The sequence below is a fragment of the Hemiscyllium ocellatum genome, chromosome 46 (genome assembly GCF_020745735.1).
Source record: "Hemiscyllium ocellatum isolate sHemOce1 chromosome 46, sHemOce1.pat.X.cur, whole genome shotgun sequence".
Classification (NCBI taxonomy): domain Eukaryota; kingdom Metazoa; phylum Chordata; class Chondrichthyes; order Orectolobiformes; family Hemiscylliidae; genus Hemiscyllium; species Hemiscyllium ocellatum.
The window spans coordinates 14,474,896-14,488,903 of record NC_083446.1 but is presented as its reverse complement, the minus strand read 5'-3'; the positions used below and the strand labels follow the sequence as shown (position 1 = coordinate 14,488,903).

The 14,008-nt window shown below is 42.5% G+C and overlaps 1 protein-coding gene across 1 annotated transcript in view; it reads left to right on the top strand.

The window, feature by feature from the left end:
• The window catches only part of LOC132836264 (gastrula zinc finger protein XlCGF26.1-like), a 155,716-nt gene that overhangs the window by 32,714 nt on the left and 108,994 nt on the right, over positions 1 to 14,008 (top strand). The window lies entirely within an intron of this gene.

Sequence of the window (14,008 nt, the reverse complement as noted above, 5' to 3'; positions counted from 1 at the left end):
TTAAGGAAGAGTACACAGTTAAAGGCAGGACCCTGAACAGCATTGATGCACAGAGGGCTCTTGGGGTTTAAGTCCAGAGCTTCCTGAAAGTGGCCACACAAGTAGATAGATAGTGGTCAAGACAATGTATCGCATGCTTGCCTTTATTGGTCAGGTCATTGAGTACAAGAGTTGGGATGTCAAGGTGCAGCTTTATAAGACTTTGGATCGGCCACACTTAAAGAGTACTGCATTCAATTCAGGTCTCCACATTACAGGAAGGAGGCGGAGGCTCTGGAGACGGTGCAGAAGAGGTTTACCAGGATGTTCCCTGGATTAGAAGACATGGGCGAAAAGGAGACGCTAGAAAAAACTCAAGTTGTTTTCTCTGAAGAGGCGGAGGCTATGGGGAGACTTGTTAGAAAAGTATAAAATAATGAGATTCACGATAGGTGTAACAATCAAAATCTTCCTGGAGCTGAAATGTCTAAAACTAGGCGACAAACATTTAAGGTGAGAGGAGGAAAGATCAAAGGAGAAGTGATGAACAAATTTCTTAAACTGAGAGTAGTAGGAGTCTGGAATACGCTGCCGGGGTGGTGAGGGAGGCAGAGATTATATGGGCATTTAAGTAATTTACAGATAAGCACACGAATATGCAAGGGATGGAGGGATATTGACGAAGGGCAGGCAGAAAGGATTAGTTTTAATTTGACAGAACATCATGGGCCGAAGGGCACATACCTGTTTTGTACAATTCCTGTGTCAGGTCCTTTTCAGTGTGGCATGCAGCAACAAGTAAGGGATTGCAGGGCTCACTGCTGGAACTTAGCTATTCACAATATGCATTAATGAGTTGGAAGAAGGAATTGAATGCAATATCTCCAAATTTGAAGATGACACTGAGCTGGGTGACATTGTGTGCTGTGAAGAGGATGCTGAGGGGCTGCAGGGTAACTTGGCTGAGTGGGCAAATGCAATACAATGTGGATATATGTGAGGCTTTCCACTTTGGTGGTTAAAAACAGGAAGGCAGATTATTATCTGAATGGTGGCAGTTTATGAAAAGGTGAAGTGCAACGAGACCTGGGTGTAATGGTGGAACAATCGCTGAAGGTTGGCCTGCAGGTTCAGCAGACTGAGGAAAGACCATAAGACATCGGAGCAGAAATTAGACCATTCAGCCCATTGAGTCTGCTCCGCCATTCAATCATGGCTGACTGGTTTCTCAACCGCATTCTCTCATTTTCTCTCCTTAATCTTGATTTCCTTTACAATCAATAACCTATCTATCTCTGTCTTATATATACTCAATGACCTGGCCTCCACAGCCTTCTGTGACATTGAATTCCATACTTTTACCACTCTCTAGCTAAAACAGTTTCTCCTTATCTCTGTACTGAAATGTCTTCCTTTTATTCTAAGGCTGTGCCTTCGAGTTCTCGTCTCTCCTACCAGTGGAAACATCTTCACAATTAGATCATCCTGCATCCTTCTAAACTCCATCAAGTATAGACCCAGAATCCTCAAATGTACCTCATATGTTAAGCTTTTCATTCCTGTGATCGTTCTTGTGCATCTCCTCTGAACACGCTCCAGGGCCAGTACATCCTTCTTGAGATATGGGGCACAAAACTGCAGACATTGGGAGGTCATGTTGTGGCTGTACAGGACATTGGTTAGACCACTGTTGGAATATTGCGTGCAATTCTGGTCTCCTTCCTATCGGAAATATGTTGTGAAACTTGAAAGGGTTCAGAAAAGATTTACAAGGATGTTGCCAGGGTTGGAGGATTTGAGCTAAATGGAGAGGCTGAACAGGCCGGGGCTGTTTTCCCTGGAGCGTCGGAGGCTGAGGGGTGATCTTATAGAGGGTTACAAAATTATGAGGGGCATGGATAAGGTAAATAGGCAAAGTCTTTTCCCTGGGGGTCGGAGAGTCCAGAACTAGAGGGCATAGGTTGAGGGTGAGAGGGGAAAGATGTGTGGGTAATTTTTTCGGGGCAATTTTTTCACGCAGAGGATGGTGTGGGTATGGAATGAGCTGCCAAAGGAAGTGGTGGAGGCTGGTACAATTGCAACATTTAAGAGGCATTTGGATGGGTATATGAATAGGAAGGGTTTGTAGGGATATGGGCCGAGTGCTGGCAGGTGGGACTAGATTAGGTTGGGATATCTGATCAGTATGGACGGGTTGGACCAAAGGGTGTGTTTCCATGCTGTACATCTCTATGACTCTATGTGGCCTGACCAGAGGCTTACAGAGCCTCAGAAGTACATCCCTGCTTTTATAGAGTCATAGAGTCATGGAGAGGTACAGCATGGAAACAGACCCTTCGGTCCAACCCATCCATGCCGGCCAGATATTCCAACCCAATCTAGTCCCACCTGCCAGCACCCGACCCATAACCCTCCAAACCCTTCCTATTCATATACCCATCCAAATGCCTCTTAAATGTTGCAATTGTAACAGCCTCCACCACTTCCTCTGGCAGCTCATTCCATACACGTACCACCCTCTGCGTGAAAAAGTTGCCTTGTAGGTCTCTTTTATATCTTTCCCCTCTCACCCTAAACCTATGCCCTCTAGTTCTGGACTCCCCGACTTTAAGGGAAAGACTTTGCCTATTTATCCTATCCATGCACGTCATAATTTTGTAAACCTCTATAAGGTCACCCCTCAGCCTCTGACGCTCCAGGGAAAACAGCCCCAGCCTGTTCAGCCTCTCCCTGTAGCTCAGATCCCCCAAACCTGGCAACATCCTTGTAAATCTTTTCTGAACCCTGTCAAATTTTACAACATCTGGAAGGAGACCAGAATTACACGCAATATTCCAACAGTGGCCTAACCAATGTCCTGTACACCCGCAACATGACCTCCCAATGTCTGCAGTTTTGTGCCCCATATTTCAGGAAGGATGTACTGGCCCTGGAGCGTGTTCAGAGGAGATGCACAAGAATGGTCACAGAATGAACAGCTTAACATATGAGGTGCATTTAAAACAAAAGTCTGTGCCTCTATTCCTCCTACCAAGGTGAATGACCTTGCTTTACCACGTCGTACTCCATCTGCCACCTCTTTACCCACTCATCTCACCTGTCTAGATCCTTCTGCAGCCTCCCATCCTCAATGCTACTTGTCCCTCTATATATCTTTGTATCATCTGCAAACTTAGCCAGAATGCCCTCAGTTCCTTCATTGAGATCGTTAATGTATAAAGTGAAAGTTGTGACCCCAACATGAGCCTTGCAGAACACCATTTGTCACCAGCTGCTATTCCGAAAAGGACCCTTTTCTCCCCATTCTCTGCTTTCTGCCAGACGACCAAGCCTCTGTCCATGCTTGCACCTTGCCTCTAACATCATGTTATGACACGGTGGTGAACCCTAATGCTAATGAAACCAAACACCCAGAAAAGCTCACCTCATCGGGAACTCCCGAATTCCACTATTTACAGAAAAAATTCAATTTATTCTTTAACTCTAAAAGTAAATATTGAACAACTATTTATAACTCTAAACCTCCTTTCTCTTAAATGCCTGTTATCTGCCTCCAATTCTATAACCATATACAGTTCCAATTGAAAAGTTTATTAAAATTACATCAACTTAATTTCAAAACCACCACAGTGACTGTCACTGGTATCTGTCTCCCTCTGGCTGAAGATTTTCCTGGGTCATCTTTGGTCTTTTGCTGCAAAGATGTTTCATATGAAAAAGATACCTTTGATAGTGAGTGTTTTGCTCTGTCAATGGAGTTAAAAATCACACAACACCAGGTTATTGTCCAACAGGTTTAATTGGAAGCACACTAGCTTTCGGAGTGCTGCTCCTTCATCAGGTGGTTGTGGAGGACAAAATTGTAAGGCACAGAATTTATAGCCAGTATTGCTACAAATTCTGTGCCTTACTATTGTGTTCTCCACAACCACCTAATGAAGGAATGGCACTTCGAAAGTTATTGTGCTTCCAATTAAACCCGTTGAGACTATAATCTGGTGTTGTGTGATTTTTAACTTTGTACACCCTAGTTCAATACCGGCATCTCCAAATCTGTCAATGGAAGTTGTTTTCTGCCTAACTTACAGTAAATGTCACATATTTTCAATTTTCCAGTACACTCTGAGACTGCTAGTCAGTCACATGACAGGTCCCTGCAAGCTCTCAGTGCATACAGCATTCACTCTCTTAAAGGTACAGTACACACCTTCAACTTTCAATAACACCGCCCCCTTAAGAAAAAGATGAACCATCATAATGAGAAGACGGCTTAATCTTTTTTCTAATTCTTAACCCCCATTACAAGAAAATACGTTGGGCATTAATCTAAGTTCATATTAATTTCTGCGCGCACACACACACACACACACACACACACACACATTAAAAAATTGGTATCTGTCCAATCTTATCTATACTTTATCCATTAAATCCATGATAACGTGTCTGCTATCACAACCTTACGACCCATAACATGTACAATTTGTAAATTAAAGTCTGTAATATAAGACTCCAATAAAATAGTCTCATTCTTTTCTTTAAATTGTTCCAAGAATGTAGGAGGATTGTGATCTGTGTACATAACCGTCTCCAACATTGTTTGTCACATAAACATTAAAATGTTGTAAGGCCACTACCAAACTCAATAAGTCCTTTTTGATCTGTGGTGGGTGTTAAGTTTCTTTGAAAAGAAACCAATTGACTATTCAGTTCCATCATCATCTTCCTGTAGCAGTACAACTCCAACTCCTATGTTGTGAGCGTCGATTGTAACTTTGAAGTATTTCAAAACTTTTGGTGTAGCTAAAACTGGTGCAGTGGTTAGTACTGCTCTTAAATTGTCAAATGCCTCCTGGCATTGTTCTATCCACCAAAATTTTGTGTTCTTCAGTAAATCCGTTAGCAGTGGCACTACGCTGCTGAAGTTTGAAATAAACGTCTGTTAGAATCCGCTTAGTCCCAAAAATCAAAGCACCTCTTTCTTTGAGGCTGCTTGTGGGAATTCCCTAATGGCCTTTGTCTTTGCGTTCTATGACTGATGTTATAGATAGATGTCGAATCCCTACAGTGTGGAAACAGACCCTTTGGCCCAACAAGTCCACACTGACCCTCGGAAGAGTAATCCACCCAGACTAATACACCTAACCTACACATCCCTAAACACTATGGGCAATTTACCATAGCTAATTCACTTAACCTGCACATTATGTGTCAAGAACATCACCTCTGACTTCATGAATTCTGTTTTCTAAAAGTTTATTAGCAGTTTTGCTTCTCTTAATCGTTCAAAGAACTCTGCCAACTGTACCATGTGATCTTTTCATGACTCACTGAAGATCACAACATCATCCAGCCATACTGCACTGTTTGATGACCCAGCCACAACTCTATTCATGAGTTCTTGGGATGTGGCCTGCATGTTCTTCATTCCAAAAGGCATCACTTTGAATTGATACAATCCATTTGGGGTTACAAATGCAAAAATTTATTTTGCTTTCTTTGATAAAGGTACCTGCCAATAAACGCGCATTAAATTCAACTGGCTTGCTCCAACTTTCTCTATATAGTCCTTCAATCTTAGTATTGGGTATGAGTCCGATTTTGTTGTGGCATTGACCTTCCAACAGTCCACACAAAATCAGTGAGTCCTGTCAGGTTTAGGAACTAACACAATCGGTGAACTCCACTTGCTCTGACTCGATTCGATGATATCTTTGTTGAGCATCGCATCCATTTCCTTCTCAACCTGTGTGGCTTTAAAGGATTAAGCCTGTGTTGGTTTATCAGAACAGCATTCCCTACTTCCAACTCATGCACAATAGCAGCAATCCTTCCCATTTTATTCCTGCATGTGTTCTCCTATTGCTGCAACAAACCTTTCAACTGCATCCTTTGCTCATCAGACAGATACTTCACTATATATCCCACTCCTCAAGGACTTGCTCATTGTTTAACATATTTTGAGGCACATCAAACTCCGCAAGATCTGGATTTGATTCCTCTGCGGGGCTGTAACTAACACTTCTTTCTCCAGTTCCTTCTCCCTATTTTAATAAGGTTTCAGCATATTCACATAGCATACCAATAAGTTTTTTTTCCTATCCAGCATCTTTACCGAGCGAGATTCAATCAGAGCATGGGTCTAATTTTACAGCTGGACTATTTAAGGAAGTCATGGATAGCTTAGGCATGTAGCACTTTAAACCAATTGTGTCTCGTAGCTTAGGCATGTAGCACTTTAAATCAAGTGTGTATCATTCTGAATCCTAGGGAGCTTTGGAAGGATGGAATCAGACCCTGAAGACCATACTGTTAGGATTAGGAACTAACATGATCTGTGAACTCCACTTGCTCTGACGCGGTTCAATGATATCTTCGTGACCATCGCATCCACTTCCTTCTGGACCTGTGTGACTTTGAAAGGAGTGTTGGTTTATCAGACTGACGTAACTTTTTCTTAATTTGATAGGGACCACTAAACCTGGCTTTGAAGGGATCTCCTATCACTGGTAACAGTACTAACACGTTAACCCCTTGGGAAAATACCCGTGTCTCAGAGCTTTTATCTGCCACCTGCTTCATTCTATGCTCTGTCCTTTTCAGGTGCTGTTTAGCTAAATCACCTACCCAATTTAATCTCTCCCTCACCTCCAATTTTTAATCCAAATGTGAGATCTCCAACTTCAGTCCTGTCAATTTCTGTTTAATTAGTTTCAAAAGCCCACTCATCTCATGTTCGAATACTAACTCAAAGGGAGTAAACTAACTAGGTTCAGTTGGGGCATCTCTAATGGCAAACAATACAAATTGGATACCTTTATCCCAATCATTTGGGTAATCCTGACAGTATGCTCTTAACATGGTCTTCAGGGTCTGATGCCATCTTGCCAAAGCTCCCTAGGATTCAGAATGATACACACTTAGAGTCATAGAGTCAGATCCTTTGGTCCAACTCGTCCATGCTGACCAGATATCCCAAACCAATCTAGTTCCATCTGACAGCACCTGGCCCTTTTCCCTCCAAACCCTCCATATTCATATTTTCACAACATCTTTCCGATAGGAAGGAGACCAGAACTGCACGCAATATTCCAACAATGGCCTAACCAATGTCCTGTACAGCCGCAACATGACCTCCCAACCCCTGCACTCAATACTCTGACCAATAAGGAAAGCATACCAAACACCTTATGGGCAGCACGGTCGCTCAGTGGTTCGCACTGCTGCCTCACAGCACCAAGGTCCTGGATTCGATTCCCACCTGTCTGTGTGGAGTTTGCACATTCTCCCTGTGTCTGCGTGAGTTTCCTCCCACAATCCAAAAATGTGCAGGTCAGTTGAATTGGCCAGGCTAAATTACCAACAGTGTTAGCTGTGCTTGTCAGGGGTAAATATAAGGTAGGGGAATAGGTTTGGGTGGGTTTCTCTTTGTCGGGGCAGTGTGGACTTGTTGGCTGTAGAGAATCTAAAAAACCTTCTTTACTGTCCTATCGACCTGTGAATCCACCTTCAAAAGCTGTGAACCTGCACTCCAAGGTCTCTTTGTTCAGCAAAACTCCCAAGGACCTTACCATGAAGTGCAAAAGACCTGGTAAGATTTGCTTTCCCAAAATGCAGCACCTCACATTTGTCTGAATTAAACGCCATCTGACACTTCTCAGCCCATTGATCCATCTGATCAAGATCTCATTGTAATCTGAGGTAACCTTCTTCGCTGTCCACTACATTCCAATTTTGGTGTCATCTGCAAAATTACTAACTATACCTCTTCTGCTCACATCTACGTGCTGTATGCCTAAGCTATCCATGACTTCCTTAAATAGTATAGCAGTAAAATTAGACCCTTGGTTTGACTGAATCTCTCTGGGAAGCCCATACTGCGTGAAGAAAGCTACTAACTCTTCCACCACCCTTTTTGCCTTAATACTCCGTAATGGAATTGTCTCTGGAAATCTGGTAGACACATCCATTATGGTTAGCAAGCACTGGTTCCCACTTCTAATTCTCAGGAGGGGACCTACATAATCAATCATACCAACATAAAAGGTTCTTCAAATGTGGGAATTGGCAACAACGGTGCTGGTTTTATTCCTGCCTGTGGCTTACCTACATTTGGCAAATATGATAGGTACGGCAGAAGTTAACCACATCCTTGTGCATTCCAGGCCAATAGAAATGCTTTCGTACCTTAGCCTGAGTCTTCCTTACATCTAGGTGACCTCCTACAGGTAGTTCATGTGCTACCCATAACACTTCCTGTCTGCATGCTACCGGCAACACAGTCTGGTGCAGTTCTGCCCATTTCTCCTCTGCATTAACCTGTCATGGTCTCCAATTTCATCTTCGGATTCTATCTTTAAGATAAGAACCCTCAGGAATATTCTCTGACTACTTTTCTGAGTATGTATCAACATAAATATCTTTTGCTGTCTCATCTTTCTGCTGTAAGTCCATTAGCCTTTCAAGACTAAACACTTCTGCCTGACCCTCTGCCTGTTCAGGTTTTTTCTGCACCATTACATTAAACGATGTCCACTAACTGAACCTCAACTCCTTCATCTTTCTCTTTAGTTTTTGCTTCATGCTGTGAGTTATGAGAGTTAGATCTTGTTATTACATGGTGGGGGAAAATTCCAGGATATTTTTCTTTTAATTCCTCAGTTCCCTGGTCTTCCTTTGGCTTCTCCACAACAAGGGGTGTCACCCCCACCTTGGATCCTGCTAAATCGTCCACAAGAACAAACTGTATTCTTGGAACTGACACTCTGTCAATCACTGTTACTTCCCCAATCTTGAGTTGGCTCTCCAACCACATCTCACGTAGGGGAATGCTAAGTTTCTGTCCATCTATCCCACAAATTACCACTTTCTCTGGAAACAGGTGAGGAAGAATGGAAATATGTTCATCTCTTACTGTTAGATTAGATTAGATTACTTACAGTGTGGAAACAGGCCCTTCGGCCCAACAAGTCCACACCGACCCGCCGAAGCGCAACCCGCCCATACCCCTACATTTACCCCTTACCTAACACTACGGGCAATTTAGCGTGGCCAATTCACCTAGCCCGCACATCTTTGGACTGTGGGAGGAAACCGGAGCACCCGGAGGAAACCCACTCAGACACGGGGAGAACGTGCAAGTCAGGAATTGAACCCGGGTCTCAGGCGCTGTGAGGCAGCAGTGCTAAGCACTGTGCCACCATGCCGCCCACAAAGACTGGTCAGATCCTGTATCTCAAAATTACAGGTTACTTTCCTTCTCCCCCTGTTCTTTCTGAATAAACTTTACTCACAGATATGAAGTCTTTATAGAGATCAGGCAGTAACTGCAACTTGGCCCCTGCTGAGGCTGTGCACTCTCCTGCATCTCCTTGATCTTTCTTGGGATTTCTGTTACAACTTTCACTAATGCCACTGATTTAGCTTCTTTTACCACATATTTTCCCATGGTGTCTTTCTTTAACGACTAGCACTCTGACCTTACATGTCCTACTTTCTGGCAGTCAAAACACCTTTTCCCAGTGCTCTTCTGAAACCAACAGCACTGTAATATTCTATGTCCCACTCCATTACAGTGACCTGAGGCCTTTCACCTCCTTTCCACCCTCTTGGGCTTCTTTTTTAACCTGTGGTAAACTATTACTAGTGAGCTCTACTCTTTGTTTTGTAGTGTAGGCCCCTTCTCCCAAATTCTATCTCTCACAGGATGAAATTCTTGCTGGAAGCTAAACTTTGCCTTATACACCAATGCATATTGTTCGGCCACTCTTCTCACTTCTTGAACTTTCTGTTCATCCACATAAATTCTTATCATCTCTGGAAGTGAGTTTTTAAACTCCTCTGGCAGAATAAGCTCTTAGAGTCTCAGAGGCCTTATCTATTTTTAAGATCCATACCATCTATCAAAGTAACTATGTTTAATTCTTTCGAACTCAACTTAAGTCTGAGCTGATTCCTTCTTTATGTTTCTGAACCGCTGTCTGTATACTTCTGGTACCAATTCCTAAGCACTCAAAAGAGCCTCTTTGACCTCTGCATAACCTCTTGACCTGAAAATGTGTTGCTGGAAAAGCGCAGCAGGTCAGGCAGCATCCAAGGAACAGGAGATTCGACGTTTCGGGCATAAGCCCTTCTTCCTGATGAAGGGCTTATGCCCAAAATGTCGAATCTCCTGTTCCTTGGATGCTACCTGACCTGCTGCGCTTTTCCAGCAACACATTTTCAGCTCTGATCTCCAGCATCTGCAGACCTCACTTTCTCCTCGAAGATTATAACCTCTTGACCCCTCATCTGACAGCGCTGCAAATACCTCACAAGCTCTGCCTACCAGCTTAGTCTCAACTAGCATTGCCCACAAGTTCTCTGACCACTCCATCTGCCTAGCCAATTTTTCAAATGAAATAAAAATAGTCTTCGACATCTTTTTCATCAAAATGTGGCACTGTTTTAACATATTTGTATATTTTACTACCCCCTTTGTTTTTCTCCATCCTGTTAACTTGACTTTCCTAAGTGGCAACATCTAAAGTTCAAATTCTCTCTCCTTTTCTCTTTCTTCTCTCTCTCTCTCTCTTCCTCTCTCCCTTTCCCTTTCTCTCTCTTTTCTCTTTTTTCCTGTATCTTTCTTTTCCCCCCTCTCTCTTTCTCTCTCCCTTTGCTTATCTTCTAACTCCATTTTCCTCAATTGTAATTTAAAGTTTTCTAACTCTACTGCAATTGTCTGTTTCTCTGACACACCTAAGCACTTGGCTTACTTCCTTACAATTTAGACCCCATTCTAACCTATTTGCTAACTCTAAAAGTATGGCCATTTTCTGTCTTTCTAAACTTCCTTGGCAAATTTGAGAATCACCTTCAAACTCCAGAACCTGTTTAGCAATCTTAAGAGCCATTTTTCTCACTTTTAATTTAACCAAACATAAGTAACCGAGATTCAACAAATTTTCTCACCTATGTTTTATTTAAAGGTCTTGGAGAGTAATTTGCAAGTGTTTAAATCTGCTGGGATCTTTGCACTCTAAATCCATTCAAATCTGTCCAAATCTCAGACTGGATCTGTCTAAACCTGTCCAAACCATGGACTGGAGCTCCCAAACTGTTATGATATGGCGGGAAAACTCAGGAAAACTCACCTCACATCATAATCTGTTAAAGTATGAGTGACAGAGAACTCCCAAATTCCACCATTTAAAGAAAAAAAATCAGTTTATTCTTTAACTCTAAAAGTGAACTTTAAACAACTGTTTACAACTCTAAGCCTCCTTTCTCTTAAATGCATGCTATTTGCCTCCAACTCTATAACAATACTCAATAAGTTTCCAATAAAAATAAGTTATTAACATTACATCAACTTAATTTCAAAACCACATGGTGGCTGTCATAAGTGTCTGTCTCCCTTTGGCTGAAGATTTCCCTGGGTTGTATTTGGTCTTTTGCGGCAAAATATTCCATGCGAAAATGTTGATAAAGAGTATTTTGCTGACAGTTACTCTGTCGATGGCAGTTGGTCTCTATGTAACTTTCCAAAATGTCTGCTTTTTTTTAGTATCCCATACATCGGATCGTCTCATTGGTCTGAGGTTGCCAAAAACAATAAATTCAAACATGATTGGGTTTTAATATCCTGGGGCTGATTGGTTAGATTCAAATTATGATCAAACCAACTGAGGTATTTAGTTTACAGCCAAGTGTTACATATTTTCAACTTTCCAGTACACTCTAAGACTTCTAGTCAGTCACATGACAGGTGCCTGCAAGCTCTCAGTGCATACAACATTTGCCCTCTCTTGATGGTGCAGTATATGCTTTCAACTTCTGAACCTTGTCACTTTTATCCCCACTCTCTGCTTTCTGCCAGACAACGTATATTCAGGGTAGCACCTTGCCTTTAACACAATGGGCCCTTATCTTACTCAGTAGCCTCCTGTGTGGCACCTTGTCAAAGGCCTTCTTGACGTCCATGTTGTCAACATCCATTGATTCTCCTTAGTCTAATCTGCTTGTTACTTCCTCAAAGAAATCTGGCAGATTTGTCAGGCATGACCTACCCTTGATGAAACCCTGCTGACTCTGCCCTATTTTACCATACACTTCCAAGTATTCAGACATCTCATGCTTTATGATGGATTCCAGGATCTTACCCATGACTGAGGTTAAGCTAATTGGTCTGTAATTTTCTGTTTTCTGCCTTACTTCCTTTTTAAACAGTGGTGTTATGTTAGCAATTTTCCAGTTCTCTTGGACCCTCTCTGATTCTAGTGATTTCTATAAAATTACCACTAACTCCTCCACTATCTCTTCAGCTATCATCCTTAGAAGTCTAGGGTGTAGTCCATCTGGTCCAATGATTTATCCACCTTCAGACCATTAAATTTTTGTAGCACCTTCTCATTGGTGATGGCCACCATACTCGGCTCTGCCCTCTCACTCTCTTGAATTTTTGGGAAATTACTTGTGTCTTCCACAGTTAAGATTGACACAAAGTAATTATTCAGTACCTCAGCCATTTCTTTGTTTCCCAATACTTTCTCTCCTATGTCATTTTCCAGCAGCCCAATGTCCACTCTTGCTTCTCTTTTGCCCTTTATATATTTAAAGAAACTCAGTCTTCCTTTATATTACTGGCTAGCTTGCCCTCATATTTAATCTTCTCCCTCCTTATTTCTTTTTTGTTACCCTTTGATGGTCCTTGTAAGCTTCCCATTCCTCTGGTTTCCCACTTTCTCTGGTTTCTCTTTTGGCTTCATGCTATCCCTGATTTCCTTAGTCAAGCTTCATCCTTCTTGTACCATGCTTCTTTTTCTTCGGGACGAATCTCTGTTGTGTTTCCCGAAGTACTCACAGAAACTCCTGCCATTGATGTTCCACTGTCCTTCCTGCTAGCCTCCTCTCCCAATCAATTCTATCCAGCTCCTTCCTCGTTTGTCTGTAGTTGCCTTTACTCAGCTGAAAAAGCATTACCTCTGATTTCTACCTTCTCTCTCTCAAATTGCAGAGTAAATTCAATCATGTTATGATCACTGATTCCTAAGGGTTCCTTCAACTTAATCTCCCTCAAGTCTACCTCATTGCACAACACTATATCCAGTACTGCCTTTCCCTAGTGGGTTCCATCACAAGCTGCTCCAAAAAGCCATCTTGTAGACATTCCACACATTCCTTTTTTGTGAACCACTGCCAACCTGATTTTCCCAGTCCACCTGCGTATTGGAATCTTCCATGATCACTGTAACTTTGCCTTTCCTACACAGCTTTTCTATCTCCTGATGTATCTCACGTCCCAGTTCCTTACTGGTTGAAGGTCTATACATGACTCCAAAGCTAATAGCATGCTGGCCATCATTGCAATAGGATTTGAGTATTGGTGAAAGGATGTCTTGCTGCAGTTATACAGGCCTTGACTACGTCACAGCATGAGTATTGAGTGCAGTTTTGGTCTTTTAGTCTGAGAAAGGACATTCTTGCTATTGAGGGAGTCCAACAAAGATTCACCAGACTTATTCCCAGAATGGCAGGTCTGACATATGCGGAATGCCTGTATTCTCTGGAATTTAGAAGAATTGGGGGGGCTGCAGATTTCATCGAAACATAAAATTCTAATGGGACTGGACAGGCTTGATGTGGGAAAAATGTTCCTGATTTGGGGAAGTCCAGAACTAGTGCTCACAGTCTCAGAATAAGGGGTAAGCCATTCAGGACTGAGATGAAGAAAGTCTTCACTCAGAGGGTTGTGAACCTGAGGAATTCTCTCCCACTGTTGGGACGAGTTCATTCGATATCTTCAAGAGGGAGCTGGGTGGCACCTGCAGCTAAAGCGATCAAGGGCTATGGGGAGAAGGTGGGAATGGGATAATAAGATTGCGTGATCAGTCATGATCGTATTGAATGGTGGTGCAGGATTATAAAGTCGAATGGTATACTCCTGCACCTACTGTCTTTCCTTCTGTGTTCTCCCCTGAGTCTGGAAAGCAAAGTTCTGGCTCCAGCACCAGAACGGTACAAGATTGACCCGCCTCCTCATTCGCTGATT